The following is an 11621-nucleotide window of genomic DNA, read 5'->3' as shown; positions in this document are numbered from 1 at the left end:
ATGGTATGCCCTGAATGCAAAAACCTTTTTTTCCTTTATAAATCCGACAATAGTCAGTTCATTTGAAATCCAAAGTGTTCTGCCAGTGGATTGATTTTCTTTCCAGTTTCATTCCTTGACACATTGTTTTCCTTCTTAGTGGACTTCCAAGGATCTTGAGTCCCTTTTCATATACTTCTCAGGTGTTGAAGTTTTTTGCCACCTCATATTATTTTCAGCATTCAGTTTTCTCTGGGTTCACATTACCTTCATCTGAGCTTCTCCCAAAACAGCCTTGTAGAACTCATCTCACACACTGCTTAATTATCTCAAACCTTTTCCTTGCCCAGCACCATTTACATAGCGAGGAAGATTATTTCAAAACTTAATAAAAGTTTACCTTTCTCACTACATGCCATCTGAAAGGTTTTGGATGTCCATTAGGGGATTTTGTGTTTGGACAAGTTACTTAAAATAGCTGGAACTGAATGACAACAGATTTTTTGTTTTTAAATCAAATTGCATATTAATTATCTTGACAATTCTCTGTAAGCAAATCCTTTAAAAGATTTCTCACTCTTTAGTGAACCTACTGGGCTAAACATTGATCTGAAGAATGGGGAAAAAAACACTTTCTTCCAGTGCTTCATGGTTTCTGCATCATCAGTGTGAGAAAAACACTTGCCCTGCTCCTAAATGAATGGCTCAGAAAAACTGAAACAGCTAAACATTTCCTTGAACGAATAACTCGCCCACATGAAGATTCACAATGGAATGGACCTGACCTTCTACCTGCCAGCTGGGCAGGTGCAAGACTGCAAAGCCTCGAGCTCGCTCAATGAGTTTCTTAAAGGGGGCTTAGGTACTTTGATTCCCTGAGGCAGGCACAAGGGATAATGTGACAATATTCTCAGGCTTTTACTGGTAAACTTTAAAAATAAGAGTACTTGGCAAATTTTAAAGCAACATTCAGTCAAAATAAAGCATTTCACAAGGCGTTGACTTAGTAAATTCTAACCCATCCAACCTTAAGTTACCCAGATTTTGACAGAGGAAATTAGGAGAAGAGAGAATGAGAGAGTGAGAGAGAGAAAGAAAGGGGACAGAGAAAGATTAGTAATCACCACTTGAATTTCAGGTTGATCTCATCTACTATAAAATCCAAATGGTGGGCCACGACTACGTGTATTCCTGTGCAATTGCTTCTATCTGCTCTGGTCTCTTGGGGTCCTGTCCCCAGGTGGGGCTTTCAACATGCCAATGGCTAATAGACATTCTGAGACTGGACTAGAGGCTTCAGGGACGGGGCGTATGGAGCAGTGAGACATCCCACTTTGGCAGAACTTGCCCTGCCTCTGCCTCTAGTTTTTTTGAAACAGTAATAATTTTCTTCGCTCTCTCACAAACACCCTTGAAGAGACCTTGTTTTCAGGAACCTGTTCATTTTTTCTCTTCTATGTTGTTTATGAAAGAATTCTGTCTCAATTTTATTTTCATGGTTATGTTTTAGAATTCTTGTTATTTTATGTTTTAATATTTTGTTTGATTTAGTGTTCCTCTAAATTGCTGAAGAAGGCAGTGTAAAAGCCAACTGTGTTATGAATGGAATAAAAGAAGGTCTGACAAAAACAGGAGAAGAATGACATCAGATATTGACTGTAACTGCAAGAAATTAATGACTGTTTGTTGACAGAAAGACATAAATTGTGACTAAAGCCACTATGTAAAAGCTAAAGAGAAAAAAGTTTTTACACAGAAATCTTTTCAGTTGTAGGCTAAACCATCAAATTGGTTTAACATAGTGCAGGTTACTTGCCAAAAATATGAATGAGATTTATGTATCCAGCTTTGCAGCACAAAGTGTACACAAAAAGATTCTTTCTCCCATGGCATCAAAAAAGGGCTGGAAACTGGGCCCTCACCAGCCTCTGTAAATATCTCACCTACCCACAGATAGATCCTCTGATACACATATTATAAAACAGTTTGGGTTGGAAGGGACCCTTAAAGGCCATATAGTCCAACCCTGCTGCAATGAGCAGGGACACCTTCAAAGAGATAAGGTATGTGTAAAGACAAGTAATCAAAATAAGGTCTTGATTACAGATCCAACCTTCATCAATAATTTTTCTTAATTATCTTGTTGTTCAAGACTCATGATTTGAGTAATTTACTGCTTATGACAGTTTGCTGCTGAACCGAGTAACACTGTGCTGCTGAAGTGCCCCGTGGACATGATTGTACCAGACACTCCATGGTCTCAGTCTGTGCCTGTGGGACCTATTTCCCTGTTATACCTTGATTCCATTAAGTGTCATCAGATCTTTTGGCTTAATAAATCCTGGGCTTGTTGAGAGAAGAGCAAAGGCACATCCAAGAACAGCAAAGAGCTGACAATATTGTCCCAATCTACAAAGAAGATTTATGTCAACATATATTAATTCATTTCTTGGGCCATAGTTATCACTTTCTTTGATGAGGAAATGACTTTATTTATTTTTTACCCTTGGCAGCCTTTGAAGTGTAGGGCCCATTGCTGACGGGTCAGCATCTTCTGTAGGCTACAGACTGCTTTAAGGGGCAATCACTCATCTAAGTGTCCTGTGGAAGAAAGGAGTGAGGGATGGCAGACCTCAACTTCTATTATGACCTTTTGAATTCCAAAGCCAACTAACAGCTTCTGAGGCTATGATTCTTCTCAAAGACCTGCACGTGAAGTCTATTCTTGATGCTGAAATCTGAATAGGCCAACAGTTCTCATGTATGCTTCATAAATAACAGGAAACCAAGAAGAGGGACACACAGTGATTCGGTATCACATTGGTATATGTAGTGACTTCTGAGAAGTGCTACCTGCTCTGCTCCTGCAAGGAAAAACCCACTGCTCCTGTAGGTGGGGCAGACACCTTGCTTCATCTGTTTCTCTGAATACTGAAATGCTTTAGAGATGAGAGTTGCTGCTCAGATGACAGAAACAAAGGACAATATTTAGGCAAATGTCATGACTTTTGAGAAGAAACAGAAATACCTATTTTCAGAATATCAGTCTTCATGGTGTATGCTGTTTTCCTCAGTTTTTACCTTGCACTTGTTCAAGTTAAATGTTTAAAGAAAACACCTAACTATTGATTAAAAATGTGTTATAAATTCATGACTTTGATTTCTGCAGAAGTTCCTTACTAGGGTTAGTAAATCATATTTTTCACTTTAATTTCTGAGCAGATCCAACTCATGCACACCTGATTTGCCGTCACACAAACTGGAGCAGAGTTTGGGTAATTCAGGTCAAATATCTAATTCTGACTAGGGTCCTGCATCTTGAACAGATGGTTTTTGTCTGCTTATCCATTCATCTTTGTAATGCATAGATTTATCTTTCCTCCTGAGAAGTTTTTCATAATACGCAGGTATACTCTAGAAAGCAGAAAAAAATAGCTTGCTAGTGTGCACGAAAGATCCTTGTATATGGCAGTGCTATGTGTGGGGATTGCTTGACTGGAACGCCTGGAGAGGAGCAACTTCCAGTTAACGTCTTTCCTGTGATGGTGCATTTAAAAGTTTACACTTAACAGGGTAGAACTTCCCATCTAACTAACTCTTATATAAAGACAAAAATAAGTGGCTTGTTCTCCCAGTTGCTAGTTTTTGCAGTATTAGTAGTTCCTTTGTACTTCTAAGGCCTCCATCTGCCTGTTGGATTTAACTGACCAATAGGCTAAGTTATCTGGGAGAGAATAGGAAGAGGGAAAAAGTAGGATGGAAAGATGAAAGAGTATTATGGTAAAGCTCCCTTTCCCTAAGACGTTTGTTTCCCCTTATTCTTAAGATATTTTTGTTCTTATCCTTAAGGTTTTTTTTTCTTTTTGTAATTCAGATTGCATGTTTCTTTCCTCTTTTAATTTTCTGCTCTACCAATACATGGCTTCTAAACTTTGAGGAAATATCAACAGAGACTCATGAGGTCATCATGTTTTATCACTGAGTTTTTTGTAAGGGATCGGTTTGCTGGTTTTTTATTTTCCTTTTTTTTTTGGGAAGGTGCATACTGCAAACCCCAGCCTTTTCAAACTAGAGAGAATATAACACAGGGCAGAGCACCTCTGGCCCTGCTTGTCACTTTATAGTGGAAAGTCAATTTCTGGGGGCAGGAGTTTGGCTGCTCTTGGAAGACAGCTTGAACGTGATTTTAATTTTTTCAGTGGTGGTCACAGTCCTAAACAGCTATTTAAAGTTACCCAGTTGCCTTGAGCCAAACACTCGCACAACCTAATTTTACAAAGCTTTTGATCTCTCATTCTCGGCAGCCTTGTCACTGTTAAAATGAATTAAAACTGAAATGGTCAGGCAGTTGGCCTGATACTTTAAAGGGACTATCATGCTCACCAACACATTTCAGAGAGGGAAGATGATCTCTTCTTCCCCTCCCATGGAAAGTTAAGTCCTGAATTGTCTCTCTCACACATCTTCCGAGGCTGGTTCTGTCAGCTCCTGTGTTCCTATTGCCAGCACACATGGTGCGATAAGGGTCACTGAGTGCCACCTGCACCTCTCCCTTTGGGAACTCTGGAGAAAGGTTTGAGTATATACTTTCCAATTAAATTTTCAGTTGTAGAACAAAGGGTTAATTAATGACTTTTCCATGTGGAGTGGGCAGTCCTGATCCTTCTGCAGCCCAACCTGGGCTTTGTGCCCCAGTAGCATGTCTGGGTGAGTGGCACTGCGCAGCGTGGCACTGCCCATCAGAGGGAACCTACTTTTCCATTCATGAAGGCAAAGCAAACAAGGAGAGAGAAGCTGCCACCAACACCCCAGAACACACTCTGGTGTGAGTTATAAAGCATGTCTGTGCTCTTTATGTGGGAGGTAGGCAACATTCTTTTAATTAAGGCTTAAGATGTGGTTTATTACACTACATATGTTCTTCAAGGGAGAAAAAAAGGGGACTGAAGACTTGCTGTGAATACTTTTCTTTGCTCTGACCTGAAGTTAGGCTGACTGTAACAGCAACCATTCTTTTTAGTACTCTAAGTTTCCTCTACATATAGAACAGGCACTTCATCTACTGCATAGCACATGGCAATAGAGAGAGAACATATTTTTCTATCAATGTAATAGAGGTATATCGGGAATGACAACAAAACTTTAATATAAGGTCTAACAAAATATATTCCCTAGATCCTACTAAACTCTACAGTCTCAGAAAATGTCATGAGAACAGGCTTTAACTATGACATTCTTTGCTTCTTAAACAATGAAGAATGGAAACATTTTTTTTTCCTGAGGGAAAATACTTTTCAAATAAATTCTAGATCCTCCATATACAGAATTTGTAAAAATAATTGCAATTCTCATTATAAAATTGACCAGAACTGTTCAAGAAACAATTGCACATTGGCAAATTCCCTCTGAGCTGTACATTTCAAGAGTGAAGTGCATTCCTTTGCAAACAGCTAGCATGGGGTAACTAATTTGCTAAGACATCAGGAATAAGTAAGATAGTCAGTATGCTGACTCTCTGCACAGGAGTGAATTGAATCTTTAGGAAATGGATGGCTATTCTTTTCATAAGCCTGACCGAAGTTACAGCTGCAGCTCTCTATAGATACAGGTTGGCAGACCTGGGAACAGAATCCAAATTTATTACATTTATTAGATTTATTAGTCTCCTTACAATCATCTCCATGGGCAGAAGACGTTCACTTGGTCTGGACTCCTCTATCCTTCCCCACCCAAGTAAGTATGCAGTTTATTTCACAAAATGAAATAGACTACTACAAAATGACAGCCACTAATAAGGTGGCTTTACTGGGGTCTGTAACTCACTTCTTGATAAAGGCAAATAATCATATGGTGGAGACCATGAAACCTTTGCTACCACTTTTTGCATTATTTTTAGAGCTGATTCAGACATTTATGTAGGTTTTTTTCAGACTGGTTTGTGCTGTCTAGATTAGTGTCTGCATGGGGCTTGAATAGTAGATTTGTATCAGTTCTGCTGTGTCCAGTATTTTACCACAGTTTAAGTGCTTAAACTTAAGTAATTTTGATCCAGCTCTTTCTTATTTGACTGTACCTAGAAGCTGGAGGTGGAGAAAGCCTGCCCACTCATCATATTCAATGCAGGGTTTTTCTATGGGGCATTTATTAAGGTATCATCCAGGGGAGCTCCAAATGAGTGCACTGATAGAACTGAAAATGTTTCCTTTCAGGAGACTGCATAGAGGGCACAGTACACAGGCCACATGCACATCCTGCTCACAACTACTCTGTCAGGTTTTATACATCTGTTGCATCAAAGAGCAGCCGCTACACAGCTGAAGTGATGAGCAACAGCAGTTACCAAAGGGGGATTGTGAGCTTAACAATGTCACCTTTTCTGCCTTTGATAAAGACCTTGTGTCAGATTCTTGAGGAAATTTTGACTTGCAGCAGCCTCCTGAATCTGACAACTGGACTCTGCAACCTGGACATCCAACCTTCAGCTGAACGTATCTTCCTTTTGGGACCGTCCTCTCTAATATAAACAGTAAATTCAGACTCAGTCTTATATGCCTCCAAATTACCTGCTCTTCTGGAAGATACCTTTAACAACAGTTTTATGAAATAATGCCATTACTGCAGAAGTTGCATGATGTGCATAGAGCTGGTGCAGAGTAACATGGGGGAGGACTAGGTAAAGTTTTTAAAGGTTGCATATGTATTGTACATTTTTTTCTATAAAAATCAAGCCTTCTCAAATCCACTCCTGTCACAGATCTCTGAAACCTCAGTCATACTCTAGAGAGCACAAAAAAGTGGCCAGATCTACATGCATTCATAGCCTTGCATTAGTGATGTTTCTCCTGATCAGGAACTCAGGCTGTAGCTGAAATTAATAGCAGAAGGGATAAGCTTGAATCTTAATCATTATATGTTTATTGGTCTTTTTGAAGTATTTTCACCCCACTTACTTGACAATGCCTAACAAATGCTGTTTCTACAGATTGTCTTTGACCTCAATTTCAGTTTAATTACTTCCCGCCAAAGGAACTTCCCTCATTCACACTCTGAACCTAGTTAATAAACACTTGAACTTCCAGGTTTCTTAAATATTTTTCACAATTAGGTGTCTTTTCTGCCATCAAGGTTAGCAGTTTGTGGGTACAAGTACTTGACTGGAAATATGGCACAGATGCCATGTATTTCAGGTGGACTTCAGTACACTTGGGATCTTGACTTTGTTTTCAGTACTACTATGAGGCTTTATTTAGCCTTTTAGATATAACACTGAACTAGATTGGCAATTGAACATTTAAATGAAATTTAATGTAGTCAATTTAATTTTCACAGTTTTACTTTTAGACACCTTGTGACTTAATACATCTTCAGAAAACAGTATACCAAACTGATAGCTTTCATATGAAAATCAGTAGATATAATATTTTTAGAAGAGGTCTGTTTGCAATATGAAACTCTCTTTTGGACAAAAATAAGACTATTTTGAATTTTCAGTGAAACTTTGGGTTCCGACAGCTTAAGTACGTTTGAGAGGAGCCCAAGCCTCTATAGCATTCAGACGGAAAAAGATACAAACTCATTTTAAATGAATAAATTGAGAAGAGGTGGAGAGTGCAGCTGTTTCTTTTTTTGGAAAGCACCTTGTGTCTCTGCTTGGCTTATCTTTGTACTTAACTGTCTCAACCCTTTTACTGCACCTAAGGAAAGCTATACTGTGAGCGAGAGCAGATGAGGTTCACAGCAAATGGGTTGGTTCCCAGCACTAGGAGTGATTTCCTGCTACATAAAAAGAGCATACTCGGCAGTACATGAGCCTATTTGGTTAAATTATTAAAATACACACCTCAAAGACAAGGAAACTTTATGTGTTCAGTAAGGTCTGATCCAAAATCCACCAAGGAAGACGAAGTACATTTCTGTGTGATTTGAAGGACTTTGGTCCACGAAATGTCAGTGGTTTGACAACTCAGATCAAAGTTCCATGCACATTAGCATTCCTGACTGTGCAGATAAGCGGTTAGTGAGCTCTTTTGCCTGGCTGGAGCAGGTTTGGTGTCTGGCTGTTACTGGCAGCCATGACAGACCCCTAACTCATAATCTTTGCATGTGTCCCCTTTATCCAGGCATAAGGGTGCTTTTTATCACATAATTTCACTCTTGGCCTGCCTCAGCAAAACTCCAGATGTTATGTGGGTGTATAAAGGTAAACACTGGCAACAGTTGCATTTCCAATCATAAGTAACTGGGCAGTCCAAGAATTGAGTGGAAGTCTTAGTTAATTATTTAAAGTGAGAGTGAGTTTCATGTTCTGTGACCGGATTTTGTGCCAAGTCATGGTGTCGGTCTCACTGTTTTTTCCCTGGCTGATATCTTCTTGGATGCTGTCTGTGGCTGAGCCATGTTCCTTGTTTAAATGAACAGACCTTGTTCCCAGACAGAAAAATTAATTGAGAGTGACACAGCTGCTTTTTGGTGTCTTCTTGTGCATCATACTCTTGTGCAGCCAGTGACAGGAGCTGGACCTGAAGCCACCACTGAGCTCCCACACAAACACTGGAACAGGGAGGGGAGGGCTGTGCCCTGGATCCCAGCATTGAATGCTGCCTTACTGCTCTTTAACATCTGCCTCTGTTTTTGCTCCTCTGTCCTCTCTCTAAGCAATACTGTGTTTGATCAAAAGAAATGCTTTACCAAAATTGGAACATATATATATATACTTGTATAAATGCCCCTTCTGCCTGCATACATTAGAGAAAAGCACTTACACATATCATGTGAGAACAGAAATAATTAGGTGTTTGATTGCACATCAGGCTTCCCCAAATGCATTCTCATCATACATTCAGTAAACATTACAGTTTATTACCAAGGGAAGATTTTGCTTTTATTATTTTTGTAGGAGAAATTGTTCTGGTTTCTATACAATACAACCTTCTAACTAAAGAGTCTGTTTGTTTTGAAACCTTTGGCATGAAAGAAATTAACATTTCAGTTTCACAGCTTTTATAGCTGTAGCGAGTATCTCTAGTTAGCTGGTGTGAATAAGGGAGTTTTTGTTATGTTTGTTTAGTAGCATCCACCTCAGGTTCACAGCACTCAGGGTTAATACACTAGTACAAGATGCTGTGAAAGCATTAAAAAAAAATTTGCACAGTTGACTGATGTCCCACAAAATTGTTTGTCTTGGCTGGTGATGATAAATTCATCAGCCCATATTTTAGTTGCTGCCTAGAACAGTAAGGGAGAAGAAGGCCATAACTGTCTTCTGCCCTCTATGGCTCCCTCATCAATTCCTTTTTTGAGTTCCCACATCTTTTTTTCTTACCTTTATTTTCTCCTCTGCTCTACACTCCCTTGTTTTCACTCAAATTCTCTGTTCTTATACACATGTAAGTCTCAAACCCCTTTGTGATGTTCCCTTTTATGCTCCACCTTTCTGTTTCATGAGTGTACTTTTGGTGCCTCTTCTCTCTCCACATTTGACTAGTTTGGCTCTATCACTTCATCTTTTTTTCCCCCTAATATTCATTCATGACCAACAAGTTCCCTGTCTTTTCCCAGAAACCCCGCTGGGAGAATAGTACTTCTATTTCCCTCTTTTCCTCTACTGCAAACCAGAAATTAAAGCCTTAGGATGGGTTGCAAAGCGATTGGGCATCATGGAAGGAGTAAACACACAGGAGCATTTGTACCCTTGCCTTCCTGCAACAACATCTTCTCCTACACTGCTGTAGCATGGGAACATATGCGAGAAATAGAGACAGGGATGCTTTGGAATGCATTCAACCCTTGTCTTTGTTTATAAAGCAGGACAGTGTCAGCTTTGCAGTAGGTGTATTTCTGTAGCTAGGTCTAGGCAGGAAAAGCAACTTCCAATTAAGTTACAGCAGTACAAAGTGTGAAGACAGAGATATCTGTTAACTTAATGGACACTCCAGGGCTGACCAGAGAAGGCCCTTTGTGGGATGTTAGGTCATCAGACATCCACAATTCTGAAGGCTCTGCTGCTGGGTAAGCTGTTCAGACCTAAATTATGATCAAAGGGCCCAATTCTGTACATCAGCACACATTAATTCATCTCTCTGACATCTTATCTGGTTTAAAAGCTCTGTAGACAAGTAAGATTCCACTTTTAATGTAGCTGGTCATGTGTAGTGTACCATAGCCTTTGAAGGACCCCAAAATCTCTGAGGCAGCTATCCAGCTGTCACAGAACTTGTATGCATTCCTGTGTATGTATGTACATGTCTATTAATATAATTTCACCTTTTCTTACACTTATCAAGGCCTTTACACTTGACTAAATTACATCCTATAATGCTCAGCTGTACCTTTTCTACCAGTATCCTCTACCTTTAATATTTTCAGCTACCTAATTATTGTGAAAAAAATCATTCTCTCCACAGTTTTTCATCTAGCTATACAGTAATTGTCAATGTGTTCTAAATATTCCATTTTATGCCCAATTACAGAGACAGTGATTTCCAGGTACAACATGGAAATATTTCAGGCTTCTGCTCTGGTGGCCTCACATTCAATCTTATGTACAGAAGAAGGGGCAGCTGTCAAAAAGAAAGCAAGAATTGCTCATTCTAGTTTGTACATTTATGTGCCTGATTTCTTAGAGATTTCTGTAGCTTTTAGAATAATTTCCTTTTAACTTCTATACAGTATTTATTCCCTCTGTTGTGCACCAACTTCCAAGCCTTATTGTATGTCTTTGTTATGCCTGTAACCACAAAGGCATTTTCTGTCTCTCCTATAACACAGCTGTGATAAAGACACAGCAGTTGATCAGTATCCAAGTCCTCCTGAAAATTGTGGTTTTCCTTTATTCTGATCTGAAACTGAGCTTGCATTGAACACTGTTAGATAAAGGTGAGGTCTCTTGAGGTAGATCACATAATGACAAGACAGGTAACATCTGAAGAGGACCCAAAGAGGTGAAAAGAATAGCAGGAGAAGAAACTCACTTCATTTGACATAGCTATGAATATTTAACATTTTATAAGGAAATACAGAAATGCAGTCCATCTTGCTATGATGCTCTAGGACGTACAGATTCTCTTCCATGTGTTATTTCTATGAATATGAGAGATTGAGGAGGCTGGGGAAGAGAAGTGGCAGCTCATGCAAAGATTGTCCAACCTCTATGGAGCAAACCTATTGTAAAAATTGAATTCCCAAAGTTTTTACATTGGGTGTTAAAATATTGAGCTGGAATACACACACCTTGCAATAGATGATTAAGTTTTTAATAAATGAGAAAAGATTTCCTCCACATATGCTTATTGCTTACATACTCTGTCTGCTGCAGTGTCTCTGAGCAGAATAGCAGAGTGAAGACACTCTGAGATGCCTTAGATATGCAAGGTCTGACTGAAGAACCACAGATCCCACTTCCCTTTGGAAGCTGAGAGCACAGAGAACAGTGAAAACCATGTCAAAATACTCTGTATTGAGGTTTTTCTTAAAATGCAAACTTATCTTCACTCCATGCTTGAGAAAACCCAAAATGTCAGAAATTACTCTATGTTCCCTGTTGTCCTCACAGCCAAGTAGTTCTTGTTGTGCCTCTCTCTGATTGCAGCTTAAATTTATGTACTTTGATTTAGAACTTGCATTTGCTGATGTTTTTTAAGATA

This window comes from Manacus candei, unplaced genomic scaffold, assembly GCF_025592945.1.
Source record: "Manacus candei isolate 608988 ecotype Guabito, Panama unplaced genomic scaffold, ASM2559294v1 h1tg000017l, whole genome shotgun sequence".
Lineage (NCBI taxonomy): Eukaryota > Metazoa > Chordata > Aves > Passeriformes > Pipridae > Manacus > Manacus candei.
The sequence above is the reverse complement of the archived record's forward strand: the minus strand, read 5'-3'. Positions refer to the sequence as shown.